This window comes from Triturus cristatus, chromosome 9 (genome assembly GCF_964204655.1).
Source record: "Triturus cristatus chromosome 9, aTriCri1.1, whole genome shotgun sequence".
Taxonomy (NCBI): domain Eukaryota; kingdom Metazoa; phylum Chordata; class Amphibia; order Caudata; family Salamandridae; genus Triturus; species Triturus cristatus.
The window spans coordinates 749,037,301-749,056,594 of NC_140592.1; the positions used below are offsets into that span (position 1 = coordinate 749,037,301).

The 19,294-nt window shown below is 47.0% G+C and overlaps 1 protein-coding gene across 2 annotated transcripts in view; it reads right to left on the bottom strand.

Moving 5' to 3' along the window:
* DNAJC4 (DnaJ heat shock protein family (Hsp40) member C4) overlaps positions 1-19,294 on the bottom strand; it is a 442,464-nt gene that overhangs the window by 390,749 nt on the left and 32,421 nt on the right. The gene's annotated exons all lie outside the window — the stretch shown is intronic.

Sequence of the window (19,294 nt, forward strand, 5' to 3'; positions counted from 1 at the left end):
GTTGAGGTTGTGTTGGCGTGCGATGGCTGCGAGGGGGCTCATGTAGATGTTGAAGAGGGTGGGGCTGAGTGATGATCCTTGTGGTACGCCGCAGATGACTTCGGTGGCCTCGGATCTGAACGGGGGTAGGCGGACTCTCTGTGTTCTTCCGGCGAGGAAGGAGATGATCCATTCCAGTGCCTTCTCCTGGATACCGATGTTGTTAAGGCGCTGCACTAGGGTGCGGTGGCAGACCGTGTCGAACGCCGCGGAGAGGTCCAGGAGGATGAGGGCCGTTGTTTCCCCGTTGTCGAGCAAAGCTCGGATGTCATCGGTGGCTGCGATGAGGGCGGTCTCGGTGCTGTGGTTGGCCCGGAAGCCGGACTGCGAGTGGTCGAGGGATCCGTTCGTCTCGAGGAAGGCGGCCAGTTGTCTGTTGACGGTTTTCTCGATGACTTTGGCCGGAAAAGGAAGGAGCGAGATGGGGCGGTAGTTTTTGAGGTCGGTGGGGTCCGCTGATGGTTTCTTCAGTAGGGCGCTGAGTTCGGCGTGCTTCCAGCTCTCTGGGAAGGTGGCGGTGTCGAAGGAGGCGTTGATGATGTCCCGCAGGTGGGGTGCGATGACGGAGTCGGCCTTGTTGAAGACGTGGTGAGGGCAGGGGTCGGTTGGAGATCCTGAGTGGATGGAGTTCATCGTGCGGATGGTGTCTTCGGTGTTGACTGGGGTCCAGGCGCGGAGGGGGGTGGTGGGGGGCGTTGTTCCGGTCGTAGGGTGCATTGGCTGTGTGCTGAAACTGTTGTGTATGTCTGCGATCTTGCTGTGGAAGAACGAGGCGAGCGAGTTGCAGAGGTCTTGCGAGGGCGTGATGTCGTTGTTTCCGGCGCTGGGGTTCGAGAGCTCTTTGACGATGTTGAAGAGTTCCTTGCTGTTGCGGGCGTTGTTGTCCAGTCGTTCCTTGAATGCGGATTTCTTGGTGGCGTGGATCAGCTGGTGATGTCTTCGAGTGGCGAGCTTGAGGGTGGTCATGTTGTCTGTAGTTGGGTCTCTGCGCCAGGCTTTCTCGAGGGCCCGGCAGTTCTTCTTGGAGCTCTTGAGTTCGTCGGTAAACCAAGATGCTTTCTTGGTGCTGGGTCTGGCGGGGGGGTCTTCAGTGGAGCGAGGTCATCTGCGCAGTTGCTGATCCATTTCGTGAGGTTGTTGGCGGCTTGGTTGGGGTTCGCTGATCTGGTGGGGGGGTTCTGGCTCAGGGATGTGGTGAGCTGGTCGGCAGTGATCTTGTTCCAGCTTCTGCGGGGGACCAGTTGCGGGTGGTGGTGAGTCGTGGTCCTTCTGAAGCTGAAGTGGACGCAGCTGTGGTCTGTCCAGTGGAGTCCGGTGGCGTGGCTGAAGGTGATGTCCTTGCTGGAGAAGAAGACGGGGTCGAGCGTGTGGCCGGCGTAGTGGGTGGGGGTGGTCACCAGTTGCTTGAGTCCGAGGTTGGCGAGGATGTCCAGCAGGGTGGTGGTGTTGCGGTCGTTGTTGTTCTCCAGGTGGAAGTTGAGGTCCCCGAGGAGGATGTAGTCAGCGGAGGGGAGGGCGTGCGGGCTGATGAAGTCGGCGATGTCTTCGCTGAATTGTGTGCGAGGTCCCGGGGGTCTGTAGATGAGGGTACCTCTGAGGGTGGTCTTGGGGTCGGTGTGGATCTGGAAGTGCAGGTGTTCGGCGGCTGTGAGGGTGTCTTCGGAGTTGGTCGTGATGCGGATGGTGTTCTTGTGGACGATGGCGATGCCTCCTCCATTCTGGTTGGCGCGGTCCCTCCGGGTGATCTTGTATCCGTCCGGGATGGCGATGGCGATGTCGGGTGCTGAGGAGGCGTTCATCCAGGTTTCCGTGAGGAAGGCGACGTCTGGGCATGTGGCGTCGAGCAGGTTCCAGAGTTCTACTGCCTGCCTGTGGACGGAGCGGGTGTTGAGCAGGATGCACTTCAGGTGCTTCAGGTGGTTGCTGTTGGTGCTTGGCTTGGCGGGTGCGGTACGGGTCCGGATGCAGGAGAACTTGCAGGATTGGCAGGTGAAGGGTCCGTGGGTGCGTCTTGGGGTGGCTCTGCAGCAGCCGGGGCTCCGGCCGGTGTTGAGGCTGCGTGGCGGTGAGGAGAGCGACCTGCCTGGTAAACAGGGTCAGAGGTCGCTCAGAGGGGTAGGAGTTGTTTACTCGTCAGAGTGATATGGGGTCAATGAGAGCTGCAGACCCCCACCCCACTCTGTGATGTTATGTTAATTATATTTAACATAGCGCACGACTCACCCGGGGGCCTCTCTGCGCTATTGCAGAAGCAAGGATCAAGAGAGAGAGAGGAAGATCAGAACAGGTGGGATTTGAGGAGTTTCCTAAATTTGCAGTAGTTCGGACACGTGCGAATACAATTGAAGCTTGTTCCAGTAGTGAGGGGCAAGATAGAAGAAGGCTTTTCCTCCACTGCAGGTCAGGTGAATGCGAGGAGCACACAATAGGGCTTTATCAAGAGATCTTAGGCAACGGCCAGGAGTATAAGTTTTAATTCTATGTTGCAGATATAGCAGGCCATTCCCTTTTAGGGCATTATAGGAAAGGCAGCAGATCTTAAAACATGATCTTTTCTTCACACGTAGCCAGCGCAATTCCCTCAGCAATGGAGCCGAGGCCATGCCTGATGGACGGTTAAGAACAAGTCTGGCTACAGTGTTTGGATTGCCTGGAGTTTGACAACGAGGGTCTCATTTACATCTGCTAGGAGGGTTTTGCTGTAGTCCAACCTGCTCATCACTAAGGCTTGGACTAGAGTCTTGCGGGCAGAAGTTGGAAGGTAGGGAAAAATTCTGCGCAGAAGGCGCATATTATGATAGCATACTCCGGAGGTGGCCAAGATGTGCTCTCTAACTATTAGTGATTGGTCTATTTCCATGCCAAGATTTTTTTACTACTTGTTTGGGTACCAGGATGGAACCCAGTTAGGGAGGCCACCAATCGTCCATCCATATAGAGGCAGCTTTCCCAAACAGCATGATCTCCGTCGTGTCTGCATTTAATTGGAGATAGTTCCTGTTCATCCAATCAGAGATGGCTAGCATGCCCAGGGTAAAACGGTCCTGTCTACTGTCTAGTTGGGGTCAAATGTAAACATCAACTGGGTGTCATCCGCATATGAGATTATTTCAAAGCCAAAATGCTCGGCATTTACTGATTGACAATTTGGCTCTGGGCACTTCACAGCTTAAAACTTAAAGCGTCCAGGTTCAAGGCTCTTAGTGACGCTCCCCCTTGTCATAAGGGGGGGGACCACCAAGCTCTTTGCCAGGCTGAGGAGGTCACCCCCCCACGGCTGTTCCATCTTCATCTTCAGCCCGGCAAAGTTCAGCTCAGGCAGCCAGGCGCCTGAGCACTTAGCGCACATATAGCACCTTGAGGTTCTGTAATTCTCGAGTCTGACTCCATTTTGTTCTGTGCCACCATTTTGTGTTGCCCTCACGTAGGCCTGTGAAGGTAGCCTGGCGAATAAAGTGGCTTGGCCTTCTTAGTTCATGTATACATTAACTAGGTTTCTTTTTGACTCTGAAATGAACTGTAAGAAACTGACCTCTGCACCTGAAACTGACCCCGCAAAGCCAATTTCCCTGATCGATCTTTGTCGGAGATTGCCAATCAATGTTCAGGACATCGTTCACTTTTAGTTTCCTTGCAGCATCTGTTACCGTTTCTTTTTTTATGTTTTTTCATTACAAGGGTTATGCTTTCAATTATAGGTTTGTCCGGCTTGTGGAGATTGAATTTGGGACATTCCTAATAATTAACTGTAAATTGAGTTTTTGTTATGTGACACTTTGTTTGAAAATGTACCTTATTGGCTAGAATTTTGTGCAGTGGGTGTACATTTATAATGTGAATATTGGGTATAAAAGGAGACGTCTCGCCTTAGTAAAATGAGCAGTCTCCTGAGAATTTACACCGTGATGTATTTCTAGGATCACTGTTACTAGCTGCAGCTAATAAACTTGGTCTCTGATGCCATCCAGAAGTATTCCGTGTCTCTGTATACCAAGACAGGTGAACTCGAAGATCTTAGGCGTGCCCCTGACGCCGCTGGGTTAAACCCCGGTTCTTCAACTGGCGCCCAACGTGGGGCGACTTCAGCGGTACTGATCCAAGCCCGAAGATTGTGAGGAGCCCCGTAAGGAAATTCTGGAGGACGGCCGCCACTTCATCGACCCCTGCATGTCGACGTGGACCGAAGGTTTTTTTTCTTCGAGGCTTCCCCTTTCCGACGGCTGCGAAGGACTGCTGCCCTGACTGTCGCTCTGTCTTGGACCCTCTTGTGATGATTTGTAAGGCGAGACATTAGACGGTCTTCTGGTGGTGTGACAGACATTTTGGTTAAGTATAAGTGGGTCGCTCCCACGACTTTGTTTTGTTTCTTGGTTTTGATTCGGCCATTGCAATAGTCGAAGCCGGGGAGTTTGTATATTTGCGAGTGTATCATTTTTGATAACCCCTTGAAGTTTGAAGCAAGACTAGTGAGCTAAAAGATGCCTGGTTTTAGCAAATTTAGGAAATGGTTTTGTTGTAGTTGTAATAGGGATTCCCGATTAGAGGACTCGTGTCGGATACCTCCGGTTGGAACTCCAACTTATGAGCTCTATTCAAAACATGGTGTAGGTCCCATTACCTTTAATGAAGTATGGGTCCGTTATACAAGGAAAGATGGTGTTTTACGATGGCCCCAACATGGTAGTTTTGAATCAGATGTTTTAGATAACCTAGAAGTTGCGCTATTTAAGAAGAAAGCCTGGCCGGCGATGTTTGACTCTTTCTGCCTTTGGCGTAAGGAAGCCAAACAGCGAGAAATTAAGCAAGCTAAGAGAGATAGGAAGGAAAGGAATATATCGGTAATGCAAGCTGCTAGGCAGTTTAAGGAAGTTGAAGAAGATCGTGCGATTGAAGTGTCAGATAGACAACATTGCATGGCCATTGAGAAATGTTACCCGGCTTTGCCACCTCCCCTTTCAAATGTGACTGTAGACCCTGAAAAGGATCCTTTGATGTCACATTTACTGAGATTACCACCCCCTTATGTGCAGGGTGCTACTGCACCTCCGTTATCTCCAGTTGTTGCACCCCTTGTTGTCGTTCAACCCCCTGTTGTTGTTCAGCCACCCGTTGCTTCACAGGTGGTTCTTCCTCCCCCGGCGCAGCCCCCTCCAGGGCCGCCAGCCTTGCCACCAGCCTTGCCTCAAACTCCTTTGCCTTACACTCCTTTATCTTCGACTTCTCTTATTTCTGTCCCTACGTCTCTGTCACCTCAAAACGCTTTGTCTCCTGTCCTCATGTCAACTTCTTCTCCTTCTGCTCGGCAACGAATGACTGAGACTATCACTAGTCTTTTGTCTCCTTTCTTTGGGTCACTGAATATGACCCCTGTTTCTGAACGTAAGCAGAGACGTAGTCAGCTCCCTGGTCCCGAAGAGCGGGCAGTGTTAGATCTCCTTGCTCGTAGATGGGTTTCGAATACCTCCAAGTACAGTCCACAAGTGGTTATGGATATCTTCCTACAGTGGGAGGCACCAAAACAAAGGTATGTCTTTGATGTCATGTGTACCTTCCTTCGTCAGGAGTGGGAAGATAATGAGTTGGGTTCAATTCCACTGGAATTGCTTAATGTTCAGTCTGAATTTGCTAAAGGGACGATAGTGGGTCCCGATGTTGAGGAAGCGGTAGAGACACTACTCACTTTTAGGTCTAGACTTCCACCTCAGTCATTGTTCGAACCTGACCCTTCTATTAGGAGAAAAGTGAAGCAGTATCCTATCAGAGAGGTTCCCCCTGTATGGAGAGAGGCAGTTGTGGCTGATGCCGCTCATGGTATTGCGGCTGCACCGGCTCATTTTCAGCGAGTGTGGGTGCATGTCCCTTGGAAGAGAGCTGAGGTCCTGGCTCTTAAGCAGACTTTGCCTGACCCCCGTAAAAATCCTGCTGGTTATTATAAGGAGTTGTCTCAGACAGTTGATGCGTGTGTTATGAATTTAGCTGACATAGATATGTTGATGGGTAATGTAGTTCCTCAACCCTTGTGGGCAGAGATCTGTCACGAGGATCACGCGCCAGAGTTAGGAGATACATGGGTTAATATTACTGCTGCAGATGGTTGGCAGATAGGAGGTGCCAAACCTGAACCCTTAGTTGCAGAACTACCTGGTAGGATTATTAATTTAATGAAAACTATGATGCCTCCTCTGCGGGTGAATTGGGACAAGTTAGCAGCATGCAAACAAAAGAAAGACGAGAGTGTGTCTGATTTCTTCACTAGGTTTGAGGAAACATTCATTGATCATAGTGGTCAGGATATGAGTACAGAAGGTGGTCAGAGGTTGTTTGTAGATACATTTGTTTTTAATTTACTTCCTGAACTTTCTAATAAGTTAAAGGACTCAGAGTTCATGGGCTGTTTCTTCTTCGGCTCAGATATTGGCTACTGCACAATACTATGAGCAACCTTCCCAGTTTCAGCAACCCCCACAGTTTCAGAAACTGTTGCAGAAGCCTGAGTCTTTTGCTTCGCGACTCCCGCTAGGCCCTAATCAGTGTGCTTATTGTAAAGAAGAAGGTCACTCCAAGAATAGTTGCCCGATCTTGCTACAGCGTGCGAATGGTATGTCTGGTCTGAGAGGTCGTGGTGGTTTCCAACAAGTACCTAGGGGTAGGGGACGTGGTACGTTTCCCCAGAATGAACATTCCTTTTCCCCTCAGAATTCTATGAATTATTTTGACCAACAGAATGTTCCGACCGTCCAGTCCGCTCAGTACTACACTGATGATTATTATGTTGGAAGTGAGAGTGCTGGTTTTATTGATAGTTAGGACAGCCATGGACAAAAGGAGGGAGTAGTGTCAGTTCCAGTAGACCAGAGTGGACCTTATGTTGAAGTGATTACATCAGGTGTGGCAGAACCTTTTCTTTTGGATACTGGTGCAGCAAAGAGTTCTATCATGCACTCTAAACTCCCCAGCGCACCTTTGACTGGCTTGACCAATGTTTCAGTAGGATTTTCTGGCGCCCCAGTTCGTAATCCGGTTTCTTGTCCTTTGCCCCTTTCTATTGGTCCCTGTGAATTGGAGGCTCCCCTTATTCTAACGACAGGCTGTGGCGAGAATCTGTTGGGTTTGGACTTGTTGAAAAGATTGCATGCAACATTACATTGTTCTCCTTCGGGAGTACATCTTATGGTGGGTAAGAAAGTGATTTCCCCGATGTATCTGTCTAAGGATCGCCTTCCACTGGAACTGTGTTCTCTCCCTGATACACTTTGGGCTACAGGTCCCAATGATGTTGGTCTCTTGCAGATTCCACCCTACGTTGTTACCCTTAAGTTGAATGCTAAATTACCTCGTATTCCCCAGTACAAAATTTCCAGTGATGGCGAAAGAGCTCTTTTAGCGATTATCTATGATTTGGTTGAGAAAGGTGTGGTTGAAGAAACGAGAGGTAATGTGTGTAACAGTCCTGTTCTGCCTGTCCTTAAGCGTACTGACTCTTCTCAGCCACCTGTGTATCGGTTTGTGACCGACCTTCGAGAGGTCAATAAGATCATTGTGCCACAGTTTCCTGTTGTCCCGGACATTACTGCTTTATTGACTATGATCCCTGCCTCAGCTGCTTGGTTTTCTGTTATTGATCTGAAGAACGCTTTCTTCAGTATTCCGATTGCTGAGGAAAGTAGGGATATTTATGGCTTCTCTTTAGGAGGCCGCAGTTTCCGGTTTAAGCGCGCTCCTCAAGGATATTGTGAGAGTCCTCCATTTACAGTCAGGCTTTGAAAACTCAGCTTGATACTCTTGCATTGCCTTCTGGTGTTACTCTTATCCAGTATGTTGATGATCTGTTGGTTGCTGCTGATGATGAAGAGATTTGTAAAGAAGTTACTCTTTCTTTGTTGCGACACCTGTCTGACCTTCATCATAAAGTGTCACCTTCGAAGTTGCAGTATTGCCGCCAAGAAGTGACCTACTTAGGTCATCTCTTGTCGAAGGAGGGAAGGCGATTGACCCCAGAGCGTATTCAAGCGATTGCCCAAATGACTGTGCCATGCACACAGAGAGAGGTGCGTGCCTTCTTAGGTATCACCTCGTATTGTAGACAGTGGATTCCGAATTTTTCTTTGCTAGCGAAACCTTTGTTGGCACTTACTCTTAAGGACACACCACACCCTCTTCCTTGGTCTGACGAATGTCAGAAGAGTTTTTCCGAATTGCGTGATGCATTGTGTTCTGCTCCGGTGTTGGGAACCCCTGACTACAGTAAACCTTTTACACTTTATGTACACGAGAGAGAAAGTTGTGCGTTGTCAGTGTTGACGCAACAATTTGGAGACAAGCAGCGCCCATGTGCGTATTTTTCAGCTACTTTAGATCCGGTAGCTAGGGCGCTGCCTAGTTGTCTAAGAGCTACAGCGGCAGCGGCTGTTTCTATCCGACAGTCTGCTGGTTTGGTATTGAATAATACATTGATTGTGATGGTCCCACATGCAGTGGATACCCTATTGAATAGAACGAAGACTCAACATCTTACCAGTGCGCGTTTGTCAGGTTATGAGTTGACGCTTTTGGCTAGCCATGTGCACATCAAGCGGTGCACATTGAATCCAGCTACATTGTTGCCGATTTTTGTAGAGACAGATGCTCAGGAACAGCATGACTGTTTTCTCCGGACAGAGGAGGAAACGAAGGGTAGAGTTGATCTGAAAGATACTCCTCTTTCGAATCCTGATGGTACCCTATGGGTAGATGGTTCGTGCTTTAAGCTTCCGAATGGAGAGACGACTGCAGCATATGCTGTCACAACTTTGCACACGATTGTTGAAACAGCACGTATTGCATAGAATTCAGCGCAAGCAGCGGAGTTGATAGCATTGACTAGAGCGTGTGTGTTGTCAAAAGGAAAGACAGTGAATGTTTATACTGATAGCCAATATGCATTTGGCGTGGCTCACAGTTTTGGTCGCTTGTGGAAAGAGAGAGGATTTCTTACTTCCCATGGTACGAAAATTCAGCATGGACAATTAGTGAGTGAACTTCTTGAATCACTTACTTTGCCGACCCAAATTGCGATAGTGAAGTGTAGTGCGCATAAGAAGGTTACGGATGATGTGGGTCAAGGGAATGCGTTTGCAGATGAAGTAGCGAGAGAAACGGCGAAAGATGTGACGAGTCGGATGTATGTTGCAGGTCCTGCCAGATGGGTTGTGGAAGGAGGAATGTGTGAAGATACAACAGAAAGTGTGAAGATGATTCAGGCAGAAGCTACTGAGAAAGAATTGAGTATGTGGAGAGAGAGTACGGGAATGTTGGATTCAACAGGCTGTTGGGTTGAGTTGTCAGAGCACTAGCGATGGTTGTTGCCGGATGCATATGTGCTTCCGGTGGTTACTATGGCTCATGGGTTGGCTCACATTAGTTCAAAAGGGATATGTAAGTTGTTGGCTCCGGTATGGCAGAATGGTGGAATTCCTAAGTGTGCTGAGAATTTGGTTAAACACTGCATGATTTGCTTGATGCATAATCCTGGTAAGGGAACCCCAACTCCAGCGGGTCATTTTGCTCCTCCAACGAATCCGTTCGAGGTGCTGCAGATAGACTATATTCATATGGAAAGATGCAATAACTTGAAGTATGTCCTTGTGGTTGTTTGTGCCTTTTCCAGATGGATAGAGGCCTACCCCCTAAAGGATAATACTGCCTTGTCTACAGCCAAGGTTTTGCTCAAAGAATTCTTTCCAAGATATGGCTTGCCGAGGATGGTATGGAGTGATAATGGAAGTGAATTTGTGGGTCAGATTATGAAGAAAGTATGTGCGGGTCTGGGTATCAAACAGAAGTTTCACGCTGCGAATCACCCCCAGTCAGCAGGCCTGGTCGAGTGCTATAATGGCACTCTGAAGCTGAAGTTGGCCAAGGTGCAAGCGAGCGAGCTCTGGTCTTACATGGCCCGATGCCTTACCATTGGCACTTTTGTCCACGCGAACGACAGTACATTCTCGCGTGGGACTTAGCCCATACGAGATTGTTTTTGGACGCCCGGCGAATGTCTGTGGTGTGCCGAGGCCTAAGAAGTACAGTGATATCGAGTACCCTATGTTGGTTGACTACTTACATGATTTGACTGCTAAATTGCATGTTCTTCACCAACAGGTCCATGACACTTTGCCTTCAGTTTCTGTAGACGCAGGCCACACGATTCAACCTGGCGACTGGGTTCTAACCAAGAATTTCCAGAGGTCAAAGAACTTGGAACCAAGATGGACCGGTCCATACCAAGTCCTGTTATCAACTCGGACTGCTATTAAGGTGTTCGGCAAGAAAAACTGGGTACATGGTACCCATTGTAAGAAGATACCTTTGCCCTTACCGTACGATAAGTGGGTCCGGGAAGGTGTTGCCGATTCCGAGAGTGAAAGGGTTCCGAGATTTGTACCTTTTAGCGATGCACATCTGGAATGGACTCAGTCAGAACGTGCGGATGATAAACTCTTGCAAGAAGCTGTGCCGCCGTGTTTGAGACTTGATACTACGCACCCAGAGACACTCTTCCAGAATCAAACTGTGCCTGGTAAAGAACGCTACAACTTAATGTCTAAAAAGGACAAATAAAATTTGAATTTATTTGTGAATTACACTCTTTCAGACAAGAGACTATTTTTCTTTTTCGAACCACCATCCGGGTTCAGCTGCAGGGTCATGGCATAAGAACTTAAGGGGTGGCCCGCGTATTGACGAAAGGTCTGTGGTTCTAGGGACGTCTAGGACGCCTGGACGCACACTTGAGTGAAGAAGGAAAATTGCCGCGAGCAGCACGTTAGAGGATGGAGTCTGTTGTAACTGAAAGAGATGTTGAGAGAATAGATCTTAAGACAAGATTTTGTACATTGATACATAGCAAATGTTTTATAATATTGTGCTTTTTGATGTTTTTAAGTATCACATTAGCTTGTGTGGGTTGGACTGTCTATGCTACACAACAGACATCTACACCCACCTCCCAACCTATGCTTTCTTTCACTACTGTTTCTTTGCACCAGTTTTATACATTGCCTGAACATGAACAGACAAGGAGATCAGAATTTGTCAACAACTCGTTTATACAGTTGTTGCATCAGCATCAGTTAGTAGTAAATACCACTAATTGTTGGGTTTGTGGTCTTATGCCTCATACGACTGATAAAAGTATGCCATATTTGGTTTTGCCTTTTTCTTTTAATGGGTCTGTGTGGGCTTTTCAGACCATGTTTATCTATGCAAATGAGGTACGCCCCTTACGTTCCCTTAAAGAAAACTCGAGCAATAGTGCCTTAATAAGGGGAATAGTAGCTATGATCCGAGATATTGATGCATATAATGCTATCCTTAAGGCTGAGGTGCAGGCTTACGTTGGTTGGAACGTGACTGGATATAGTACCAGTTTGAAAGAGAAGGAGAGACGAAAAAGGTCTCCCCCTATTTGGATTGTGCCCCACCAAGGCCACTTTTGTTTTCAAGGTAATGGTCAGAATCCGAAAGCTCAGCTAGGTAAGAGTGTGTGTGCTCAAACCTATGTCTATTCATCTCGGACTTCTCCACCGTTTGTGCCAGCTAAAGGCACATATTTTGTTTGTCATGACAGAGCCTACACATGGTTGCCACCTGATTTTTCAGGAACGTGTTATGTGGCGTTTCTACTTCCCCCTACATACACTACTGCTTCAGTCTATCATAGAACGAGATATGGTAGACGTGTCTTCAATAAGGAAGATACCGCAGCACACGAAGTAGGAGATTTCTTCAAGGGCTTCTTGCCCTTTAGGGGTCCTATGATCAATAGTAGGCATATTCGACAGCTTGTCCGCGTTGGTGAAGCTACTATTAATGAGACAGCAGGTGCTCTTAGTAATGTTACAGCTGAGCTTCAAGCGGACCGCCTTATGACTTTGCAGAACCGTATGGTATTAGACATCATACTTGCAGATCGAGGAGGAGTATGTAAATTGATTGGATCCAGTTGCTGTGTTTACATACCAGATAATGCCCCTACAGTGTACCAAGCCATCTCTAGGTTGTATAAAATCTCTGAGTCTATCCATATAGACGAAGGAGACTGGTCATTGACGGGATGGTTTTGGGGACTGCTGTCCGAATGGGGATGGAAGATTTTGACATTCCTTGGTATGGTTTTAACCATCCTTTTCTCTTGTTGTCTTTGCATCCAGTGTGGTCCCGCCATTTGTATTCTTTGTGCTACTATGTGTGTTCGGAGACCTGTCCCGAGAGAAGTAGAGAATAATAAGATGATGCTACAGCAACACCTTGATGACCTAATGAATATCGACATAGACCTAGATTCAGATTAACATGAGTCTTAGGTTATTGCCTACGTAATGGCAAAAGGAGGGTCTGAGGTTCTGTAATTCTCGAGTCTGACTCCATTTTGTTCTGTGCCACCATTTTGTGTTGCCCTCATGTAGGCCTGTGAAGGTAGCCTGGCGAATAAAGTGGCCTGGCCTTCTTAGTTCATGTATACATTAACTAGGTTTCTTTTTGACTCTGAAATGAACTGTAAGAAACTGACCTCTGCACCTGAAACTGACCCCGCAAAGCCAATTTCCCTGATCGATCTTTGTCTGAGATTGCCAATCAATGTTCAGGACATCGTTAACTTTTAGTTTCCTTGCACATGCCTTATCTTGTCCAGCATCTGTTACCGTTTCTTTTTTTTATGTTTCTTCATTACATGGGTTATGCTATCAATTATAGGTTTGTCCGGCTTGTGGAGATTGAATTTGGGACATTCCTAATAATTAACTTTTGGGTTGGGATACTGTAAATTGAGTTTTTGTTATGTGACACTTTGTTTGAAAATGTACCTTATTGGCTAGAATTTTGTGCAGTGGGTGTACATTTATAATGTGAATATTGGGTATAAAAGGAGACGTCTCGCCTTAGTAAAATGAGCAGTCTCCTGAGAATTTACACCGTGATGTATTTCTAGGATCACTGTTACTAGCTGCAGCTAATAAACTTGGTCTCTGATGCCATCCAGAAGTATTCCGTGTCTCTGTATACCAAGACAGGTGAACTCGAAGATCTTAGGCGTGCCCCTGACGCCGCTGGGTTAAACCCCGGTTCTTCAACTGGCGCCCAACGTGGGGCGACTTCAGCGGTACTGATCCAAGCCCGAAGATTGTGAGGAGCCCCGTAAGGAAATTCTGGAGGACGGCCGCCACTTCATCGACCCCTGCATGTCGACGTGGACCGAAGGTTTTTTTTCTTCGAGGCTTCCCCTTTCCGACGGCTGCGAAGGACTGCTGCCCTGACTGTCGCTCTGTCTTGGACCCTGACCTGAACGTAAAGAATGTATATCAAGCTGAGCTTTGCTCAGCCTGACAGGTACTCTTTATGGACAGGCCGCTGCTGGTCAGGCCCTCCGCTTTCTTTCATTTAAGTGCACTACTCCCTACTTTGATACATAACACAAGCTATGCTCCTGCCCTCCCTGAGGTATTCAGGCTGAGTGCTGCAGAGGAGCAAAGCGGTCACTCCTTCTTTCTGCTCAACACGTTTTAGATTTGACTCCAAATAACTCCACAGTTTTACTTACAACATCACAATATTTAGGTCTAACCTACGAGATAGCTTTTAGCTGTCTGAAGGCTAACGCCTATTGTGGATCACAATGCTTTAGGTGGGATGAAACAGGGGTGGGGGAGGCTCTAAAAAGGGAGTTGCCTAAGTGTAAGAAATTAGACTATTGGTTGAAAGGGGTGAGAACCCACATCAAATAATAATCACAGTCCTTGTCGGGGTAAACCATAAAAGTCACTAACTAAACCTGTGCTTAACCCTCTGGTAGCCTGGCACAAAGCAGGCTTAACTTACAGGCAATGTGTAGAGTATTGATACAGTAATAAAACAGTAATTACGTTGAAAGGCAAAATAATAAGAATCCCAAAACAAATTAGAAAACTAGCGTACAATTAAATAAACAAAATTACACAAAAATGACAAAAATCCAATAAGGGGAACCGGGGGTATGGATTCTTCAGTTAGAATCTCGCCAAGAACCACAAATGGTCAATAATAGTCAATGGTCGTGGTAGAACAGGACCTAGACGCAATCTAACACAAACTGCGAGGGAGCACAAGTCAGCTACATGAACCAACTTTGTCCTGGTCAAAGATTTTACCTTCTGACGTTAGTGCTTCAAGTCAGAATCCTAGTTCTTTCTTTACCTTTAAGGCCAAGGCTAACTTTTTCTCCTCTAGGGCTAGGGCATCCAGCTGTAATTTCTGGGCCCTCTCCTCTAGTCCGTCTTCCAATTCTGCATGGGTCAGGCTGTCGAAGGAACACTGCTACCTGCTATGGACAATACAGGTGACCCTGGACAGGAGAGCATCTCCCCATGTGGCTCTATGGCCACTGTCAGGTAATTCTCCTTTTCCTCCTCTGCTCAAACAGCTTCTTGTTCATGTGTAGTAGCCAGCAGCCTGTTTCCCAGGCGCTGAGAACAATTTGGCAGTCATCCTTCTTGAACTCCTTCACCAAATTCAGCCCTCTCTCCATGCAAAGCTTCTTCAACTCTACTACTTTGAGGTTCGGTAAGGCTGCTCAGATCCACTTTAATTCTTTCAAAAACCAGAGGTGCAAAATAGGAAGGTGGGAGTGAAATTTAGAAAAAAAAATTAAAATCACCAAATAAAAATAGGAGGAGAAATAAAAAACCAAAAGTCTATCTTGATGTCAGATTAAATATAGGGATTTTTGGTTTTAATTTAAATCACTGAAGTCCTAGATCCCACTCCTCACACATGCCCACAAAGCTTTCCATGATGCAGGACCAGAATATCTTAATCACCGCCTCGCCTTCCACTCACCCGCCGGACAACTCCGCTCTGCCAAACTCGCCCTGGCCTCCGTCCCACAGATGCACAAGACCAGAACCGGAGGAAAACCCTTCTCCCACCTCTCCGCCAAGTCCTGGAACACCCTGCCCTTCCATCTCAGGCAATCTGTGTCGTTGACACATTTCAGGAACAACCTAAAGACCTGGCTCTTCGACTGAACCCCCACACCTAGGCGGATCAGCAGCCCCCCTCCTTGGTGCCTTGAGACCCTCACGGGTGAGTAGCTGAGCTCTACAAAGCAATGATTGACTGACTGTTTAACACTAGTGTACAAGATTGGAGTTGGGGGGTAACAACCCACCTAAAATAATAATTACAATCCTTGTCAGGGTGAACCACAAAAGTCACTAAAGAAACCTGAGCCTAACCCTTTAGTAGATTGGAACCAAACAGTCAGTCTGAACGTAGAGGCAATCTGTATAATATTTATGCAGTACTAGCACAGTGTGTTTAGAATGCTTTTCTCTCAGTGGTATTTCTACCACTCTGATATGGCCGCTACAGTTCCTGGCATTCCTCCTTTTTCCCCCTAAGTCCCCACCCTCACGTGACCTCAGCTATGTGCTGACGTTCACGGAGAGAAGGGGCGGACACCATCCCCACCGGCACCCAGAGAAACCCATCAAAGAAGAGGCCTTCCAGGCCACCAAAAGAGCTTTGTCAGCAGGCACGATGTGTCTTATTTTGACCTCAGCGTGAGTCAGAACTGTCTGTAGATGAGAGCCCCATTGGTTTACGGGATGCATTATCACAGAAGCAAACAAATGGTGAAGTAGCGTATGACAGTCGTGCCTTAACTAAGGCCGAACAATGCTACTCCCACATCGAAAAGCAAGCCATTACGGTGCACTGGGGCTGCCACCTATTCCATATATACCTCTACGGTCAGGCGTTGACTGGTCATACAGACCACCAACCACTAGTACCTCTCTTCAATGGGTTGTACTCAACGCCGCCTCCGCAGATTGAGAAATTGATTTTTCATGCAGACATACCGCGTCTCAGCAGTGTATTAACCTGGTGCACAAAATCCTGCTGACTGCTTGTGAGAGGCTGAAGAAGTTGAGGAATACGTTCAGCTAGTAGTAGAACGGCTCAGACCTCTGCCCATCTTGCTAGCGGAAATCGTTCAGGCCACCGCCAGTGAGGAATGCCTCCTGTTAGCATTATCTGCAGTTCCATCCAGCAACTGGAAAAGCCTCACTCAAAAGGTCTCTCATCGTACAGAGGAAGCAAAACAGACACTGGCATCATTACACAATGTCCGGCTGCAGCTAGCAGTGTCTCCAGAAGGGTATTTGATGACAGGCCCTCGATTAGTTATCCAGAGAACATTGCAATAACAGACGGTTGATCATGCTCATACTGCTCATCAAGGGATTGTCAGAACCACGTCCAGACTGAGGTGCACGGTGTGGTTCCCTAGTCTGGAGGATCTCATGTAACAGACAGTAAGACAATGCCAAGTGTGTCAGGCTGCCAGTCCTGCCGAGTCTTCAGCACCCATAGCACAGAGACCATACCCCCTTTTCCGTGGCACAGAGTTAGTGCCAATTTTGGAAGCCTATCCGATGATAGACATATGTTAGTAGTCATAGATGATTTCTCAAAGTATCCGGAAGTTGAGGTCGTCGAGTCCACGAAAGCCAGCCAGACAATACCCCGATTGGAGAAGGTCACGGCCACTCATGGTTTGTTGAGTGAGCTCCGAACCGGCAATGTCCCCCGTTTTCCAGTCAGGAATTTGCTGAGTACGTTCAGTCTTGTGGCATTCATCATTGCCAATTCACACTTTGTTGGCCCCAGGCCGACGGAGATGCAGAAAGGTTAAAGCTAAGATTAAACAAAGTCCTCCGAATCGCCCTAGCTAATGGACAGAACACGGAGAGTGCTTTCTACACTTTTCTAAGGAAGTACTGACTCCCGGCACAAGCCACAAACAAAGTGAGCCCCAGCGCTCTATGCATAATTCGGGCAGTGAGTGACACCATCCCTCATGTGGTAGAACCTTCGACATTAAGGAATCAAGTGGCAGAAGCACTACGTCACAGTCAGACACAGAATGATCGAATCTCCCAAACCAGACATGCCAAGCAGCGAGTCCTACTGGTCGGTGCTCTAGTGCTAGTCAAGAATCGACATCCCTGGAGCAAATTCTTGCTGCCTTTTGAGATTGACCCTTGGAGAGTGACCTCTGTGAAAGAAACCATGGTAAATACCAAGAGGCACAGCAAGACTGTCACTACAAATATATCTTTCTTTAAGTCATACAGGCTACCAGTTAATGGGCTGACTGATCTCACCCAGTTACCCCAAAGGCAAGAATTTGGAAACGAAGAAGAGTGCTCGTCGTCAGGGTGTCTGAGTGGTCTGGTACCATCTCCCATGAGACAGATAAACATCAGCCACCACTTTGCCCAGCTCGTCCCAGTGACAGTGCAAGGAAAGACGGTTCCTACCTGTCATCCGTTCCTGATGCGCGTCTGTCGCGAGGGAACGAGGAGGCGGCAAAGAACCAAGAGATATCTCCTCTGGCTGCGTCCAATGAAGTCTTCCCGTTTGAAAGATTTTGTGGTGAACTGAGCTACTTTTGTGCAACTGGATATTAGTCTATATTATTTTATGTCTCTCTTTCTCTCTCTGTTCCCTCTCTTTTCTTTTCTTGCTTATTGCATTGAGTTGTTATTATATGATATCATGTACTGTGTTTTACTATGCAAGTCACGTTTTTCAAGTGTTATTATTGTGTGTGTTTTGACGTCTGGGTAAAGGAGGAATGTTATATTGGGGATTGGACATCCCGTAATATGTAACTGCCCAGGCACGTTTAGAAGGTGGACCCCGCCACGGTTGGCAACAATGGTTGCTGCGATCACGTCACAGGGAAAGTAATAATAGAACCGGGGAGTTTTCATCCTGGTTCACTACAAGTTACCAACAGGGGCGGCTGGTGACATTTGAAAGTGGTGGGGCGTAAAATGATTGGCATACTGCACTGTAACGGGCGAGCGTAGCTAGCGAGCCCGAACAACCTAAGGAGGGTTCAGGAGGGTTTTTCCCCTGAGAAAAGTTTGAAAAAAGAGAGGAAAAATGGTGCATTTTCAAACAAATTTGAGAAAGCAAGAATGTTAATAAAGCAATTGTGAAAGTGCAGTTATTACATTAATAAAGAGATGTAATATAACATAGGTAGCTGCTTATTCAGTATAACCACAGAGCTTCATAAGAGACTTCGAGATACAAGGCATTGCTGAGTAATATCAAAGGAAGCATTTTATTATGAGCCACAGTGCTGTACCATGACTCCAAGATGCAATATGGAAAGAAGAAAAACATGAAAAAGGATCAAGGTGCTGAAAAATAGCCTTGAACATAAGCTTCCCAGCTCAGGACATGAGCTCAGCAGCACCCACATATTTAACGGGCATACCTGCCTGGCCCAGGGAACTGGAAACCAAACACTGGGGAGTATTACATGTTTAACACGCCAGAAACCAGCTCCCCACCTTCAGTCTTCATGCTGAACAGATCAAACATTCACCCCCAGTCACAGATCTCGGTTAAATTCATTTTTTTTGCATGCCAGAACGTTTATGATCTGGAACAGGCCACTTGAATAAAACAGGTCAATTTCACAAAACATAATACATCCCTTGCACCTGCCTTACATGTTAAACATATGGCTCACTATTCATCATTGCATATCTAAAAACCAGCCTGAAAAACACAATGACAAGGCAAAATTGCAAATTATACGGAGAAAAAAGCTCAATCTTGCTTATAATAGGTGCACATGACAACAGTAATCGCCATATCGGTTGCTGATGCCTGCTCTAGAAAGAATACTAGGTTCACTAAGTGTGACAGGGTGCCAAAGAGATCAAAGAAATTAGCAAAATTCACAAAAAGGATTTCCATACAGGTAAAACAGATGATTAAAAGTACAAATAAAACATGGAAGCAATAAGAAGGTCACCAAACACCCCTAATCATCTGCAAAAAAGAACAATACAACAGGTGGCCAATAAAGCCTTTCAAATGTATTGAAGTGAAGGAAGTGTCCGTTTTGCAGTGGACTATTATTCTAATACCAGGGGCAGCATCATAAAAAGCATGGCTGAGACATGAGGATGTTGTATTTTGGAAGGGCCTGTCTTGCTTCTGGTGACTATGGCCACCTGCCAGATTTAAAACCTATTCAACAGGCTAATGTATAACAAGTACTTGTAAGTTAGGCAGCAATGTTCAAACAAAATGCAGGAGTGCAGTGGGAAATATTGTAAATTAAAATCAACATGAGTGGTGAGAGAGAATTTCAGCATGCTTGAGATAAGGCAGGCAAAGCATGAATCCATCCATAGAGACTAACAAACTTTTT